Here is a 16,687-nt window from a genome sequence, read left to right as displayed (position 1 = left end):
AGGCCTTCGTCTCTCCGCAGCCGATTGGATAGAGCCTGCCATGACCTGGGGAGGGGTAGGGGAACGGGCGTGGCCTGGTACTTGGGACTCGAGAGGCAGAGTGAGGCTTACCGTGAGGGTGTGGCCGGGACGACTAGGCTCGTCGGCGGCTCTGGAGGAGGGGCCCGTACTTACTCGGGTTTCTCTTCATAACGACAAGTCTTCGCCTTTTACTAAGACTTCCGTGGAGAGGGACGCCAATGAGTTAAAATATTTTGGCAGGCTCTGCCGTGTGGCCGAGCCTCGTGCGTTGTGAAAAGGAAATAAAACGCCGCCCCCGCAAGGTTGAGCGGTGCGACGAGGCGCGCTCGGGAGGAGGTGCTGAGACTCAGCCGTTGTTATGCGCAGTTGAAACCACTGCGCCACGGCGGGGGAGAACTGCTCCGGGAGGTGGGCGCTGGAGCAACCAGCGGGGGTTAGCGTTCTCGGCCTTTGGCTAAGATCAAGTGTAGTATCTGTTCTTATCAGTTTAATATCTGATATGTCCCCTATAAGGGGGCAACATATAAATGGATTTTAGCACGGGAGCTGAGACGAGGGGCTTGCCGTCCACTCCACGCATCGACCCGGTATTGCAGTGCCTCCGGGGGCGGTGCACCCTTCTCCTGCCTTGTGTAAAACCAAAATACTGACCCAAACGCAGAGGTCCGTCGCTCTGCCGGACGCCGGCCCGAAAAAGGCGCCAGTCGAGGGGGGGCGGCCAGCTGAAGCCTCGAAGAAGGCAGCGAGATTTGCACTTTATGATTGGCAGACGACGAGGGGATATTTGGGACCGGCATGGCTGTTAAATGTGCCCTGCACTTCCCCTCCCTTTCTCCCACTCGTCATCGAGAGCCCGAGTATTTCGGATGCTCGGTAGCCTGTGTCCAAAAGCCAGGCTTCATTTCTCCGATTGGATAGAGCCTCTCAGAAGGTGGGGAGGGGACACTGCGGGCCTCCGTAGGCCCGGCACGGTTGGCCAACACGGTGGAGGAACCGCAGCGTAGAAAGGATACAAGAAACTAAAACCTCAAATGAAGCAAGAAAACCTGCTACAACTGCTAAATCGGTGAATAAAACACACTTACCTTCCGTCTTTGGTCTGGTCAAGGTGGCAGTCCGGCAGAGGACAGGTAGGCAGTCCTCGGGACCAATGAATTCCTTGTTGCAAAAGTTTTTCAGCTACGGCAAAGTTGAAATTTTATTCACAAGGAATGAGGTGAATCTCCTCCCAGAAAAGCTGGTGACACAAACGAAGCCCCAAACCGGCAAAGGTTTTAACCAGAAAGAGGAGGCCATTGCAGTCTTGGCCAAAAGGCCGAGAAGCGATCGGCCACATTTCCCTCCCTTTCTCTCACTCGTCATCGAGAGGCTACAAGAGCCCGAGTCGTTCGGTAGCCTCTGTCCAAAAGCCAGGCCTTCGTCTCTCCGCAGCCCGATTGGATAGAGCCTGCCATGACCTGGGGAGGGGTAGGGAACGGGCGTGGCCTGGTACTTGGGACTCGAGAGGCAGAGTGAGGCTTACCGTGAGGGTAGTGGGGGACGACTAGGCTCGTCGGCGGCTCTGAGGAGGGGCCCGTACTTACTCGGGTTTCTCTTCATAACGTACAAGTCTTTCGCCTTTTACTAAAGACTTCCGTGGAGAGGGACGCCAATGAGTTAAAACTATTTTTGGCAGGCTCTGCCGTGTGGCCGCCTCGTGCGTTTGTGAAAAGGAAATAAACGCCGCCCCCGGCAAGGTTGAGCGGTGCGAGGCGCGCTCGGGAGGAGGTGCTGAGACTCAGCGTTGTATGCGCAGTTGAACCACTGCGCACGGCAGGGGGAGAAATGCTCCGGGAGGTGGGCGCTGGAAGCAACCAGAGGGGGTTATCGCTTCTCGGCCTTTTGGCTAAGATCAAGTGTAGTATCTGTTCTTATCAGTTTAATATCTGATATGTCCCTATAAGGGGGCAAATATTAAATGGATTTTTAGCACCGGAGCTGAGACGAGGGGCTTGCTCCGTCCACTCCACGCATCGACCCGGTATTGCAGTGCCTCCGGGGGCGGTGCACCCTTCTCCTGCCTTGTGTAAAACCAAAATACTGACCCAAACGCAGAGGTCGTCGCTCTGCCGGACGCCGGCCCGAAAAAGGCGCAGTCGAGGGGGGGCGGCCAGCTGAAGCCTCGAAGAAGGCAGCGAGATTTGCACTTTATGATTGGCAGACGAAGGGGATATTTGGGACCGGCATGGCTGTTAATGTGCCCTGCACTTCCCCTCCCTTTCTCCCATCGTCATCGAGAGCCCGAGTATTTCGGATGCTCGGTAGCCTGTGTCCAAAAGCCAGGCCTTCATTTCTCCGATTGGATAGAGCCTCTCAGAAGGTGGGGAGGGGACACTGCGGCGCCTCCGTAGGCCCGGCACGGTTGGCCAACACGGTGGAGGAACCGCAGCGTAGAAAGGATACAAGAAACTAAAACACCTCAAATGAAGCAAGAAAACCTGCTACAACTGCTAAATCGGTGAATAAAACACACTTACCTTCTCGTCTTTGGTCTGGTCAAGGTGGCAGTCCGGCAGAGGACAGGTAGGCAGTCCTCGGGACCAATGAATTCCTTGTTGCAAAAGTTTTTCAGCTACGGCAAAGTTGAAATTTTATTCCAAGGAATGAGGTGAATCTCCTCCCAGAAAAGCTGGTGACACAAAACGAAGCCCCAAACCGGCAAAGGTTTTAACCAGAAAGAGGAGGCCATTGCAGTCTTGCCAAAAGGCCGAGAAGCGATCGGCCACATTTCCCTCCCTTTCTCTCATCGTCATCGAGAGGCTACAAGAGCCCGAGTCGTTCGGTAGCCTCTGTCCAAAAGCCAGGCCTTCGTCTCTCCGCAGCCCGATTGGATAGAGCCTGCCATGACCTGGGAGGGGTAGGGGAACGGGCGTGGCCTGGTACTTGGGACTCGAGAGGCAGAGTGAGGCTTACCGTGAGGGTAGTGGCCGGGACGACTAGCTCGTCGGCGGCTCTGGAGGAGGGGCCCGTACTTATCGGGTTTCTCTTCATAACGTACAAGTCTTTCGCCTTTACTAAAGACTTCCGTGGAGAGGGACGCCAATGAGTTAAAACTATTTTTGGCAGGCTCTGCCGTGTGGCCGAGCCTCGTGCGTTTGTGAAAAGGAAATAAAACGCCGCCCCCGGCAAGGTTGAGCGGTGCGACGAGGCGCGCTCGGGAGGAGGTGCTGAGACTCAGCCGTTGTTATGCGCAGTTGAAACCACTGCGCCACGGCAGGGGGAGAACTGCTCCGGGAGGTGGGCGCTGGAAGCAACCAGCGGGGGTTATCGCTTCTCGGCCTTTTGGCTAAGATCAAGTGTAGTATCTGTTCTTATCAGTTTAATATCTGATATGTCCCCTATAAGGGGGCAACATATTAAATGGATTTTAGCACCGGGAGCTGAGACGAGGGGCTTGCTCCGTCCACTCCACGCATCGACCCGGTATTGCAGTGCCTCCGGGGCGGTGCACCCTTCTCCTGCCTTGTGTAAAACCAAAATACTGACCCAAACGCAGAGGTTCGTCGCTCTGCCGGACGCCGGCCCGAAAAAGGCGCCAGTCGAGGGGGGGCGGCCAGCTGAAGCCTCGAAGAAGGCAGCGAGATTTGCACTTTATGATTGGCAGACGACGAGGGGATATTTGGGACCGGCATGGCTGTTAAATGTGCCCTGCACTTCCCCTCCCTTTCTCCCACTCGTCATCGAGAGCCCGAGTATTTCGGATGCTGGTAGCCTGTGTCCAAAAGCCAGGCCTTCTTTCTCCGATTGGATAGAGCCTCTCAGAAGGTGGGGAGGGGACACTGCGGCGCCTCCGTAGGCCCGGCACGGTTGGCCAACACGGTGGAGGAACCGCAGCGTAGAAAGGATACAAGAAACTAAAACACCTCAAATGAAGCAAGAAAACCTGCTACAACTGCTAAATCGGTGAATAAAACACACTTACCTTCTCGTCTTTGGTCTGGTCAAGGTGGCAGTCCGGCAGAGGACAGGTAGGCAGTCCTCGGGAATGAATTCCTTGTTGCAAAAGTTTTCAGCTACGGCAAAGTTGAAATTTTATTCACAAGGAATGAGGTGAATCTCCTCCCAGAAAAGCTGGTGACACAAAACGAAGCCCCAAACGGCAAAGGTTTTAACCAGAAAGAGGAGGCCATTGCAGTCTTGGCCAAAAGGCCGAGAAGCGATCGGCCACATTTCCCCTCCCTTTCTCTCACTCGTCATCGAGAGGCTACAAGAGCCCGAGTCGTTCGGTAGCCTCTGTCCAAAAGCCAGGCCTTCGTCTCTCCGCAGCCCGATTGGATAGAGCCTGCCATGACCTGGGGAGGGGTAGGGGAACGGGCGTGGCCTGGTACTTGGGACTCGAGAGGCAGAGTGAGGCTTACCGTGAGGGTAGTGGCCGGGACGACTAGGCTCGGCGGCTCTGGAGGAGGGGCCCGTACTTACTCGGGTTTCTCTTCATAACGTACAAGTCTTTCGCCTTTTACTAAAGACTTCCGTGGGAGGGACGCCAATGAGTTAAAACTATTTTTGGCAGGCTCTGCCGTGTGGCCGAGCCTCGTGCGTTTGTGAAAAGGAAATAAAACGCCGCCCCCGGCAAGGTTGAGCGGTGCGACGAGGCGCGCTCGGGAGGAGGTGCTGAGACTCAGCCGTTGTTATGCGCAGTTGAAACCACTGCGCCACGGCAGGGGAGAACTGCTCCGGGAGGTGGGCGCTGGAAGCAACCAGCGGGGGTTATCGCTTCTCGGCCTTTTGGCTAAGACTGCGATCGCCTCCTGTGTCTGGATAAAACTTTTGCCTGTTTGTGGCGAAGTGTTACCAGGTTTTTGGGAGGATACTCACATTATTCCTTGTGAATAAAATTTCAACTTTGTTGTAGTTGAAATTGTTTCACACAAAGGAATTCATTGGTTCAGAGGACTGCTTACCTGTACTCTGCCGGAATAACATCTCGACCAGGCCAAACAAGACAAGGTAAGTGTGTTTTATTCACCTTTCTAACATTTTTAGTAGATTTTATGCTCTTTTTAGAGCATTCTTTTACCTTATTTTAGTTGACTTGGTTTTAGACTTTTAGGTGTTTTAGCTTCTTTTACCACTTTTACGTTGTGGTGCCTCCACCATGGCGGCCAACCATGCCGGCATGAGGAGGCACCACAGTGTCAGATTTACATTCAAAGAAAAAGATGGGAAAACCCTTGTTATGTCAAGGCTTGACTTCTCAAGGAAAATGATCCAGAACATTTTGAAATTCTCCCCGCAGGATATAAATTGTATTTTGACTCTGCCATTTGGAAAAGGTTTCGATGTGAGTTTTGTCTCTGCTGCCGTGTCAGAGATTTCTGGACACGCTTCGAAAATGAAAACCCCAGTTTACTGCATTTAATGTTGAGAAACTGACTGATAATGCCGCTAAAACGGTAATTGTCAGAATGTTCAATGAGACTGTGAATGCAGATGACATTTGTTTGTGGCTGGGCAGATTTTGCACTGTTAAAGGCCAGGCTACCAAAGTGAGAGATGAGGATGGCATCTGGAATTGCGCTTGGAGGGTCCCCATCCAACAATGGCAAGACCCTCAAGGCTTCCAGGGCCTGAAACATCTGCCATCCATGATAGTTCTGGGAAACAACAGGGGCTACATTCATTACCAGGGCCAGCCCAAACTCTGCCGCAAGTGGGTGAGAATGGGCACCTGGCAGAAGCGTGCCAGCAGATCATTTGTGGTAAATGTAGAGAAATTGGGCATACTTTCGAGGAATGCACCAATGGCAGAAAGTGCAATCTTTGTGGAGAAACAAACCACCTCTTCAGAGATTGCCCTAAGTCGTTTGCCAACAAATTAAAGGCAGCAAAGGCACAAAATGGCGGACAAGACGAAGCAGTTAGAGAGCTAATTGAAGAGGCTGGGCTGGAGAATTCAAATCTCCCGCCAAATCCTGTGATTGGAGGAGAAGGACCAGTAGAGGCGGGAGAAGGGGAGGGGCCTGCAGCTGCCCCACAAGTGGAGAACAGGGAGGAAGCAGTGGCAGTGCAGGCAGAAGGCGGAGCTAGCTCAGTGACTGGCTCAGAACAAAAATTTGGCCAGTCACAGAGTGATAGCGAGGATGTCCCCCTCCCCAATGCCCAGCCGGCCAAGAGACTAATTTCAGAATTGTCTTCTGAGTCTCCTGGAGCCTCGGAAAAGAGGGGAAGAGCTGAGAGCTACTCAGACAGTTCATCTGTGGAGGAGCCCAGAGTCTTCCCCTCCAATTCGCCTAATGAAGTCTCTTTTTTAACTATAGCTCTGCAATCAACCCCTAAGGACTCAAAGCTCAATGCACCCTGCGTCAGAGGCCAACTCCTAGAGTCCGAAAGGGAAATGGAGCTCAACCCCGTCATCTCTCACCCATGAGAATGAAGGAAGAGCTCCATTCACAAGAAATCCACTAACTGCTGTGTTTTTAAACATTTGAAATCCCCCTTTTTTTTTAGTCTTTTAAGATGTCATACCTGCAAATTTTAACCATACTCATGACACTCACCTTCTCAACTATCAATGTGAGGAGTGTGAAGTCGAGAGTTAGAGCCCAGATTGTTTTATCCTTTCTTAACTCTTTTAAGTCTGACGTGTTTTTAATACAGGAATGCGGCCTACCATTTTTAAAACACTACAGAGAATGGGAGGAGTTATGGCCACAAACGTCGATATGGAGCGGCTCAAATGAAAACAAAAATGATGGAGTGGCCATTTTAATAAAAACCCTCTAGTCTTGGTGAAGGGCAGCACTGTGGTGAGAGATGGTCGGGCACTTTTAACACACTTGACTTTTATGGGGAAGGATTTTAACGTCTTAAATATTTATGGCTTTAATGACAAGAACGACAGGTATGACCTTTTAGAAGACCTGCAGCCCCACATGCTAGGCAGGGCACCTTTAGTTGTAGGGGGGGATTTTAATTGTATTTTAAGCAGGAACGACAGGAGAAGAATAGGGGACGATTTTAAAGTGGACAAGACTTCAGTTTTACTTCAAAGCATATGCAGTGATTTTAGACTTGTGGACTGTTTTAAAACCATGCATCCCAGAGAGGAGGGCTTCACCTGGTTCAGTAGTGATGGCACCCGAGCCTCTCGCATAGACTACATTTTATCACGTGATTGCCCACCAACCGATGCTAGATTGGAACCTGTTTTCTTTTCTGATCACGCAATTCTTTCCTGCACCCTTTCACTCTCTTCCGGTGTGACGGCAGGAAGTGGTCTGTGGAAGCTCAATTGCTCCCTGTTAGAAGACAGGGAGCTAGTTAGGCTGTACAGGGAGCAATACCGAGAGTGGCAGACCCTTCAAGACTTTTACGATACACGTGCACAGTGGTGGGAAATGGTGAAGGGAAAGACAAAGACGTTTTACAGACGGAGGGAAAAGAAAGAAAAAGAGGGACACAGACGCATGTTGGACTGCAGAAACGGCTTCAGAGGTATTTTAAACTAATCCAACATGGAATGGATTTTAATGAAGAGATAAAACAAATTAAAACAGAGATGTCGGTTTTAGCAGAAATTAATAGCAAAGGTGTGATTTTAAGAAGCAAGGAAAGGGAATAGAGGAAGGAGAGAAGTGCACAAGATATTTTTTTAAGAAAATCGTAAATAAAGGGGGGCCATTGAGACTTAAAAAAGAAAACGGGTGCACAGCTGACACAACAGAGGAAATCAAAGAAACTGTCGAACATTTTTACCGTGAACTGTACGCATACAAAACTGTTAACGGGGACACCATGACCGAAGTTTTAAAATCCATTGACCAAGCAACAAACGACAACGTGCTTTAACCCAAGATTTTACGATACCGGAATTAAACAAATGCATCAAATCTTTTAAGACAGGGAAGTCGCCGGGAGAAGACGGGCTTCCCTTGGAATTTTATCTGACATTTTGGGACATTTTAGCACCAGACTTGCTTGCTGTTTTTATGGATTTTGAACAAATGGACCGACTTCCTGACAGCTTTAGAGCAGGGATAGTGACTCTCCTTCACAAAGACAAAGACAAGACGGACTTGAAAAATTGGAGACCTATCACACTCTTAAATTTGACTGTAAACTTTTAGTAAACTTTTAGCCTCACATGTCCTTGTTTTTAGAAGATCTGATTCACCCGATCAAGCCTGTGCCGTCCCGGGGAGGAAGATCACCGACAGCCTCGTACTGATCCGAGATACCATCTGTTACGAGAGACAGAAACATTCGGCTAGTAGTCCTGAATTTAGATTTTGAGAAAGCCTTTGATCGGGTCTCGCACCAGTACCTTTTCCAGGTACTGCAAAAAATGGGGTTCCCGAGAAGGTTTATAGCCTGGGTGGGACTGCTGTACCGGGAGATCAACAGCAAATTCATTGTTAACGGGCATCTGACAAGAGCAGTGGATATAAACTGCGGTGTCCGTCAGGGTTGTCCGTTATCTGCCCTCCTCTACGTTATCTGTATAGAACCACTGGCACAGACCTTGAGAAGGGACCAACGAATCCATGGGGTAGGAGTCCCAGGGAGCGGGGGACTCGAGACAAAATGTATTTATATATGGACGACATCAACATTTTATGCACTGACCTTTTATCTGTCAACAGGACGCTGGACTTGACTGACTGGTTCGGACAGGCCTCTGGGCAAAGCTGAACAGAAGACGAAGGACCCAAGCCCATTTTAGATGGAGGGAAACTGCAGACAAGTTAGAGGACTGACTTTAGAAGGAAAGGTTTTAATCATCAAAGCAGTGATTTACCTTTGCTTTACTCATCAGTTCTGTTTTATCCGCCTAGGAGAGTGATCTTAGACCTGGAACGAGCCATCTTTTATTTTTTGTGGGGCTCCAAGTGGGAAAGACTGAGACGAAGCGTGATGAAGAAGCCAAAGGAGAAAGGAGGAAAAGGAGTGCCAGACCTGCACTTGTTCCTAGGAAGCAGATACACAGCACTACACATGGCAACCGCCACAGCCCCATCCAGAAACCCCAAGACCGCAGCAATGACACGGTTCTGGATGGGGTCCTACCTCAGAAAACTTAAGATCTTACCACAAGTCTCAAAGTACCAGTGTCTTTTAACCTGCCACCAGCCTATGCTTTTATCCAGTCATTTTTAAGGCATTTTAACCTTGAGCAGGAGGAGTTGCAGGTTTTAACCACTCACCGCTCTCTCATTTCTGTTGTGCAGGAGCGGGAACCAGTGAGTCCAGTGCGCGGGCTTGCATTCGGCGAGCCCTCAACAGTTTGGCGCAACGTGAACCATCCAGCTCTTCCAAACAGACTCCGGGACCTGTCATGGATGGTGGCTCATGAGATCCTCCCAGTCAGGTCCGTAATGCACTCCGGGGCATGTCGGCGCACTCAACTTGCCCCGACCAGGTTGTGGCGCGCCTGAGTCGGTAAGGCATCTGCTCTGGGAGTGCAGCGCTGCCGTAGAACAGTGGGCAACGGCCGGCTCCTTGCAATTCCCGTACTTGCCAGCAAGGGAGGTCCTCACACCACAGCTGGTGCTGTACGGGGTGAGCCAAGGAAATCAGATACCAGCACGTACATTTGCCAAACAGTGGCTCACCCTAGCCGCCATCAAAGACGCCATATGGACCTCCAGAAACTTGCTGGCAAGAAAGCACATGCAGATCCCCCCCGTGGCTGTGATCCGGATGGCCGCAGCAACGGTCCAAACGGCCAGAGCTGCAGGCGGCGGGCCTAGGACACAGCCACAAAGAAGAATCGCCTCTGTGCCCATTCGGACGGAGGAGCCGGAGCCACACAAGGAAAGTTCAAGGCAGCGGCGGCCTGACCCTCCGGGTGAGGTTGGTGGGAAGGAGCTACAGGGTGAGGGTCTCCTCTGAGCGCCTGACAAGATCCCGAGAGTCCAAATCTGTTTGGGGGAGCTGAATGAGTTCCCCTTTGATAGGGACTCACTACACTCCTGCACAACAGTGGACTTGGAGAAGAGCTTTTATTATCCATTTATTTTTTGTGAGTTTTATTTTAACAAATGCACTCCGCTTGAAGACTTTTAACAGACACTCACAGACATGGACAAGCTGAAAACCATTTTATACCTTTAATTTATGACGTTATCTGTAATGCATTTTAAACACTTTTTTTAAATGTTGTTTTACAGAGAACATTTATCTATTTATTGACATGTTGTATTTTAAAAGGTAACTTGGAATTGACATATTATGAATCATGTTTGAATTGAGTGTCAATAAAATTTTTCTCAAAAGAAAAAAAAATCTGTTCTTATCAGTTTAATATCTGATATGTCCCCTATAAGGGGGCAACATATTAAATGGATTTTTAGCACCGGGAGCTGAGACGAGGGGCTTGCTCCGTCCACTCCACGCATCGACCCGGTATTGCAGTGCCTCCGGGGGCGGTGCACCCTTCTCCTGCCTTGTGTAAAACCAAAATACTGACCCAAACGCAGAGGTTCGTCGCTCTGCCGGACGCCGGCCCGAAAAAGGCGCCAGTCGAGGGGGGGCGGCCAGCTGAAGCCTCGAAGAAGGCAGCGAGATTTGCACTTTATGATTGGCAGACGACGAGGGGATATTTGGGACCGGCATGGCTGTTAAATGTGCCCTGCACTTCCCCTCCCTTTCTCCCACTCGTCATCGAGAGCCCGAGTATTTCGGATGCTCGGTAGCCTGTGTCCAAAAGCCAGGCCTTCATTTCTCCGATTGGATAGAGCCTCTCAGAAGGTGGGGAGGGGACACTGCGGCGCCTCCGTAGGCCCGGCACGGTTGGCCAACACGGTGGAGGAACCGCAGCGTAGAAAGGATACAAGAAACTAAAACACCTCAAATGAAGCAAGAAAACCTGCTACAACTGCTAAATCGGTGAATAAAACACACTTACCTTCTCGTCTTTGGTCTGGTCAAGGTGGCAGTCCGGCAGAGGACAGGTAGGCAGTCCTCGGGACCAATGAATTCCTTGTTGCAAAAGTTTTTCAGCTACGGCAAAGTTGAAATTTTATTCACAAGGAATGAGGTGAATCTCCTCCCAGAAAAGCTGGTGACACAAAACGAAGCCCCAAACCGGCAAAGGTTTTAACCAGAAAGAGGAGGCCATTGCAGTCTTGGCCAAAAGGCCGAGAAGCGATCGGCCACATTTCCCCTCCCTTTCTCTCACTCGTCATCGAGAGGCTACAAGAGCCCGAGTCGTTCGGTAGCCTCTGTCCAAAAGCCAGGCCTTCGTCTCTCCGCAGCCCGATTGGATAGAGCCTGCCATGACCTGGGGAGGGGTAGGGGAACGGGCGTGGCCTGGTACTTGGGACTCGAGAGGCAGAGTGAGGCTTACCGTGAGGGTAGTGGCCGGGACGACTAGGCTCGTCGGCGGCTCTGGAGGAGGGGCCCGTACTTACTCGGGTTTCTCTTCATAACGTACAAGTCTTTCGCCTTTTACTAAAGACTTCCGTGGAGAGGGACGCCAATGAGTTAAAACTATTTTTGGCAGGCTCTGCCGTGTGGCCGAGCCTCGTGCGTTTGTGAAAAGGAAATAAAACGCCGCCCCCGGCAAGGTTGAGCGGTGCGACGAGGCGCGCTCGGGAGGAGGTGCTGAGACTCAGCCGTTGTTATGCGCAGTTGAAACCACTGCGCCACGGCAGGGGGAGAACTGCTCCGGGAGGTGGGCGCTGGAAGCAACCAGCGGGGGTTATCGCTTCTCGGCCTTTTGGCTAAGATCAAGTGTAGTATCTGTTCTTATCAGTTTAATATCTGATATGTCCCCTATAAGGGGGCAACATATTAAATGGATTTTTAGCACCGGGAGCTGAGACGAGGGGCTTGCTCCGTCCACTCCACGCATCGACCCGGTATTGCAGTGCCTCCGGGGGCGGTGCACCCTTCTCCTGCCTTGTGTAAAACCAAAATACTGACCCAAACGCAGAGGTTCGTCGCTCTGCCGGACGCCGGCCCGAAAAAGGCGCCAGTCGAGGGGGGGCGGCCAGCTGAAGCCTCGAAGAAGGCAGCGAGATTTGCACTTTATGATTGGCAGACGACGAGGGGATATTTGGGACCGGCATGGCTGTTAAATGTGCCCTGCACTTCCCCTCCCTTTCTCCCACTCGTCATCGAGAGCCCGAGTATTTCGGATGCTCGGTAGCCTGTGTCCAAAAGCCAGGCCTTCATTTCTCCGATTGGATAGAGCCTCTCAGAAGGTGGGGAGGGGACACTGCGGCGCCTCCGTAGGCCCGGCACGGTTGGCCAACACGGTGGAGGAACCGCAGCGTAGAAAGGATACAAGAAACTAAAACACCTCAAATGAAGCAAGAAAACCTGCTACAACTGCTAAATCGGTGAATAAAACACACTTACCTTCTCGTCTTTGGTCTGGTCAAGGTGGCAGTCCGGCAGAGGACAGGTAGGCAGTCCTCGGGACCAATGAATTCCTTGTTGCAAAAGTTTTTCAGCTACGGCAAAGTTGAAATTTATTCACAAGGAATGAGGTGAATCTCCTCCCAGAAAAGCTGGTGACACAAAACGAAGCCCCAAACCGGCAAAGGTTTTAACCAGAAAGAGGAGGCCATTGCAGTCTTGGCCAAAAGGCCGAGAAGCGATCGGCCACATTTCCCCTCCCTTTCTCTCACTCGTCATCGAGAGGCTACAAGAGCCCGAGTCGTTCGGTAGCCTCTGTCCAAAAGCCAGGCCTTCGTCTCTCCGCAGCCCGATTGGATAGAGCCTGCCATGACCTGGGGAGGGGTAGGGGAACGGGCGTGGCCTGGTACTTGGGACTCGAGAGGCAGAGTGAGGCTTACCGTGAGGGTAGTGGCCGGGACGACTAGGCTCGTCGGCGGCTCTGGAGGAGGGGCCCGTACTTACTCGGGTTTCTCTTCATAACGTACAAGTCTTTCGCCTTTTACTAAAGACTTCCGTGGAGAGGGACGCCAATGAGTTAAAACTATTTTTGGCAGGCTCTGCCGTGTGGCCGAGCCTCGTGCGTTTGTGAAAAGGAAATAAAACGCCGCCCCGGCAAGGTTGAGCGGTGCGACGAGGCGCGCTCGGGAGGAGGTGCTGAGACTCAGCCGTTGTTATGCGCAGTTGAAACCACTGCGCCACGGCAGGGGGAGAACTGCTCCGGGAGGTGGGCGCTGGAAGCAACCAGCGGGGGTTATCGCTTCTCGGCCTTTTGGCTAAGATCAAGTGTAGTATCTGTTCTTATCAGTTTAATATCTGATATGTCCCCTATAAGGGGGCAACATATTAAATGGATTTTTAGCACCGGGAGCTGAGACGAGGGGCTTGCTCCGTCCACTCCACGCATCGACCCGGTATTGCAGTGCCTCCGGGGGCGGTGCACCCTTCTCCTGCCTTGTGTAAAACCAAAATACTGACCCAAACGCAGAGGTTCGTCGCTCTGCCGGACGCCGGCCCGAAAAAGGCGCCAGTCGAGGGGGGGCGGCCAGCTGAAGCCTCGAAGAAGGCAGCGAGATTTGCACTTTATGATTGGCAGACGACGAGGGGATATTTGGGACCGGCATGGCTGTTAAATGTGCCCTGCACTTCCCCTCCCTTTCTCCCACTCGTCATCGAGAGCCCGAGTATTTCGGATGCTCGGTAGCCTGTGTCCAAAAGCCAGGCCTTCATTTCTCCGATTGGATAGAGCCTCTCAGAAGGTGGGGAGGGGACACTGCGGCGCCTCCGTAGGCCCGGCACGGTTGGCCAACACGGTGGAGGAACCGCAGCGTAGAAAGGATACAAGAAACTAAAACACCTCAAATGAAGCAAGAAAACCTGCTACAACTGCTAAATCGGTGAATAAAACACACTTACCTTCTCGTCTTTGGTCTGGTCAAGGTGGCAGTCCGGCAGAGGACAGGTAGGCAGTCCTCGGGACCAATGAATTCCTTGTTGCAAAAGTTTTTCAGCTACGGCAAAGTTGAAATTTTATTCACAAGGAATGAGGTGAATCTCCTCCCAGAAAAGCTGGTGACACAAAACGAAGCCCCAAACCGGCAAAGGTTTTAACCAGAAAGAGGAGGCCATTGCAGTCTTGGCCAAAAGGCCGAGAAGCGATCGGCCACATTTCCCCTCCCTTTCTCTCACTCGTCATCGAGAGGCTACAAGAGCCCGAGTCGTTCGGTAGCCTCTGTCCAAAAGCCAGGCCTTCGTCTCTCCGCAGCCCGATTGGATAGAGCCTGCCATGACCTGGGGAGGGGTAGGGGAACGGGCGTGGCCTGGTACTTGGGACTCGAGAGGCAGAGTGAGGCTTACCGTGAGGGTAGTGGCCGGGACGACTAGGCTCGTCGGCGGCTCTGGAGGAGGGGCCCGTACTTACTCGGGTTTCTCTTCATAACGTACAAGTCTTTCGCCTTTTACTAAAGACTTCCGTGGAGAGGGACGCCAATGAGTTAAAACTATTTTTGGCAGGCTCTGCCGTGTGGCCGAGCCTCGTGCGTTTGTGAAAAGGAAATAAAACGCCGCCCCGGCAAGGTTGAGCGGTGCGACGAGGCGCGCTCGGGAGGAGGTGCTGAGACTCAGCCGTTGTTATGCGCAGTTGAAACCACTGCGCCACGGCAGGGGGAGAACTGCTCCGGGAGGTGGGCGCTGGAAGCAACCAGCGGGGGTTATCGCTTCTCGGCCTTTTGGCTAAGATCAAGTGTAGTATCTGTTCTTATCAGTTTAATATCTGATATGTCCCCTATAAGGGGGCAACATATTAAATGGATTTTTAGCACCGGGAGCTGAGACGAGGGGCTTGCTCCGTCCACTCCACGCATCGACCCGGTATTGCAGTGCCTCCGGGGGCGGTGCACCCTTCTCCTGCCTTGTGTAAAACCAAAATACTGACCCAAACGCAGAGGTTCGTCGCTCTGCCGGACGCCGGCCCGAAAAAGGCGCCAGTCGAGGGGGGGCGGCCAGCTGAAGCCTCGAAGAAGGCAGCGAGATTTGCACTTTATGATTGGCAGACGACGAGGGGATATTTGGGACCGGCATGGCTGTTAAATGTGCCCTGCACTTCCCCTCCCTTTCTCCCACTCGTCATCGAGAGCCCGAGTATTTCGGATGCTCGGTAGCCTGTGTCCAAAAGCCAGGCCTTCATTTCTCCGATTGGATAGAGCCTCTCAGAAGGTGGGGAGGGGACACTGCGGCGCCTCCGTAGGCCCGGCACGGTTGGCCAACACGGTGGAGGAACCGCAGCGTAGAAAGGATACAAGAAACTAAAACACCTCAAATGAAGCAAGAAAACCTGCTACAACTGCTAAATCGGTGAATAAAACACACTTACCTTCTCGTCTTTGGTCTGGTCAAGGTGGCAGTCCGGCAGAGGACAGGTAGGCAGTCCTCGGGACCAATGAATTCCTTGTTGCAAAAGTTTTTCAGCTACGGCAAAGTTGAAATTTTATTCACAAGGAATGAGGTGAATCTCCTCCCAGAAAAGCTGGTGACACAAAACGAAGCCCCAAACCGGCAAAGGTTTTAACCAGAAAGAGGAGGCCATTGCAGTCTTGGCCAAAAGGCCGAGAAGCGATCGGCCACATTTCCCCTCCCTTTCTCTCACTCGTCATCGAGAGGCTACAAGAGCCCGAGTCGTTCGGTAGCCTCTGTCCAAAAGCCAGGCCTTCGTCTCTCCGCAGCCCGATTGGATAGAGCCTGCCATGACCTGGGGAGGGGTAGGGGAACGGGCGTGGCCTGGTACTTGGGACTCGAGAGGCAGAGTGAGGCTTACCGTGAGGGTAGTGGCCGGGACGACTAGGCTCGTCGGCGGCTCTGGAGGAGGGGCCCGTACTTACTCGGGTTTCTCTTCATAACGTACAAGTCTTTCGCCTTTTACTAAAGACTTCCGTGGAGAGGGACGCCAATGAGTTAAAACTATTTTTGGCAGGCTCTGCCGTGTGGCCGAGCCTCGTGCGTTTGTGAAAAGGAAATAAAACGCCGCCCCCGGCAAGGTTGAGCGGTGCGACGAGGCGCGCTCGGGAGGAGGTGCTGAGACTCAGCCGTTGTTATGCGCAGTTGAAACCACTGCGCCACGGCAGGGGGAGAACTGCTCCGGGAGGTGGGCGCTGGAAGCAACCAGCGGGGGTTATCGCTTCTCGGCCTTTTGGCTAAGATCAAGTGTAGTATCTGTTCTTATCAGTTTAATATCTGATATGTCCCCTATAAGGGGGCAACATATTAAATGGATTTTTAGCACCGGGAGCTGAGACGAGGGGCTTGCTCCGTCCACTCCACGCATCGACCCGGTATTGCAGTGCCTCCGGGGGCGGTGCACCCTTCTCCTGCCTTGTGTAAAACCAAAATACTGACCCAAACGCAGAGGTTCGTCGCTCTGCCGGACGCCGGCCCGAAAAAGGCGCCAGTCGAGGGGGGGCGGCCAGCTGAAGCCTCGAAGAAGGCAGCGAGATTTGCACTTTATGATTGGCAGACGACGAGGGGATATTTGGGACCGGCATGGCTGTTAAATGTGCCCTGCACTTCCCCTCCCTTTCTCCCACTCGTCATCGAGAGCCCGAGTATTTCGGATGCTCGGTAGCCTGTGTCCAAAAGCCAGGCCTTCATTTCTCCGATTGGATAGAGCCTCTCAGAAGGTGGGGAGGGGACACTGCGGCGCCTCCGTAGGCCCGGCACGGTTGGCCAACACGGTGGAGGAACCGCAGCGTAGAAAGGATACAAGAAACTAAAACACCTCAAATGAAGCAAG

At 52.3% G+C, this 16,687-nt stretch overlaps 14 non-coding genes and 2 pseudogenes across 14 annotated transcripts; all 16 read left to right on the top strand.

The window, feature by feature from the left end:
- Nucleotides 1-170: 170 nt before the first annotated feature.
- On the top strand, nucleotides 171-278 carry LOC119892960 (annotated as a pseudogene).
- A 177-nt stretch (nucleotides 279-455) lies between these two features.
- On the top strand, nucleotides 456-642 carry LOC119892937. The gene has a single exon (XR_005442710.1). It is a non-coding gene; the product is annotated as a U2 spliceosomal RNA (small nuclear RNA).
- A 958-nt stretch (nucleotides 643-1,600) lies between these two features.
- On the top strand, nucleotides 1,601-1,713 carry LOC119892940. The gene has a single exon (XR_005442712.1). It is a non-coding gene; the product is annotated as a U5 spliceosomal RNA (small nuclear RNA).
- A 173-nt stretch (nucleotides 1,714-1,886) lies between these two features.
- On the top strand, nucleotides 1,887-2,075 carry LOC119892936. The gene has a single exon (XR_005442709.1). It is a non-coding gene; the product is annotated as a U2 spliceosomal RNA (small nuclear RNA).
- A 956-nt stretch (nucleotides 2,076-3,031) lies between these two features.
- LOC119892959 lies at nucleotides 3,032-3,143 on the top strand. Its single transcript, XR_005442730.1, has one exon. It is a non-coding gene; the product is annotated as a U5 spliceosomal RNA (small nuclear RNA).
- Nucleotides 3,144-3,326: 183 nt separating this feature from the next.
- Nucleotides 3,327-3,516, top strand: LOC119892933. Its single transcript, XR_005442706.1, has one exon. It is a non-coding gene; the product is annotated as a U2 spliceosomal RNA (small nuclear RNA).
- Nucleotides 3,517-4,475: 959 nt separating this feature from the next.
- Nucleotides 4,476-4,587, top strand: LOC119892958. The gene has a single exon (XR_005442729.1). It is a non-coding gene; the product is annotated as a U5 spliceosomal RNA (small nuclear RNA).
- Nucleotides 4,588-10,260: 5,673 nt separating this feature from the next.
- On the top strand, nucleotides 10,261-10,438 carry LOC119892939 (annotated as a pseudogene).
- A 969-nt stretch (nucleotides 10,439-11,407) lies between these two features.
- LOC119892955 lies at nucleotides 11,408-11,520 on the top strand. Its single transcript, XR_005442727.1, has one exon. It is a non-coding gene; the product is annotated as a U5 spliceosomal RNA (small nuclear RNA).
- Nucleotides 11,521-11,703: 183 nt separating this feature from the next.
- On the top strand, nucleotides 11,704-11,895 carry LOC119892930. The gene has a single exon (XR_005442703.1). It is a non-coding gene; the product is annotated as a U2 spliceosomal RNA (small nuclear RNA).
- A 968-nt stretch (nucleotides 11,896-12,863) lies between these two features.
- On the top strand, nucleotides 12,864-12,976 carry LOC119892954. The gene has a single exon (XR_005442726.1). It is a non-coding gene; the product is annotated as a U5 spliceosomal RNA (small nuclear RNA).
- Nucleotides 12,977-13,158: 182 nt separating this feature from the next.
- LOC119892929 lies at nucleotides 13,159-13,350 on the top strand. The gene has a single exon (XR_005442702.1). It is a non-coding gene; the product is annotated as a U2 spliceosomal RNA (small nuclear RNA).
- A 969-nt stretch (nucleotides 13,351-14,319) lies between these two features.
- On the top strand, nucleotides 14,320-14,432 carry LOC119892953. The gene has a single exon (XR_005442725.1). It is a non-coding gene; the product is annotated as a U5 spliceosomal RNA (small nuclear RNA).
- A 182-nt stretch (nucleotides 14,433-14,614) lies between these two features.
- LOC119892927 lies at nucleotides 14,615-14,806 on the top strand. The gene has a single exon (XR_005442701.1). It is a non-coding gene; the product is annotated as a U2 spliceosomal RNA (small nuclear RNA).
- Nucleotides 14,807-15,775: 969 nt separating this feature from the next.
- Nucleotides 15,776-15,888, top strand: LOC119892952. Its single transcript, XR_005442724.1, has one exon. It is a non-coding gene; the product is annotated as a U5 spliceosomal RNA (small nuclear RNA).
- Nucleotides 15,889-16,071: 183 nt separating this feature from the next.
- LOC119892926 lies at nucleotides 16,072-16,263 on the top strand. The gene has a single exon (XR_005442700.1). It is a non-coding gene; the product is annotated as a U2 spliceosomal RNA (small nuclear RNA).
- Nucleotides 16,264-16,687: the final 424 nt, after the last annotated feature.

Source organism: Micropterus salmoides, unplaced genomic scaffold, assembly GCF_014851395.1.
Source record: "Micropterus salmoides isolate LMB-PRFRI ecotype aquatic unplaced genomic scaffold, ASM1485139v1 Ms_hic_scaffold_751, whole genome shotgun sequence".
NCBI lineage: Eukaryota > Metazoa > Chordata > Actinopteri > Centrarchiformes > Centrarchidae > Micropterus > Micropterus salmoides.
This window is presented reverse-complemented; position numbering and strand designations above follow the sequence as displayed.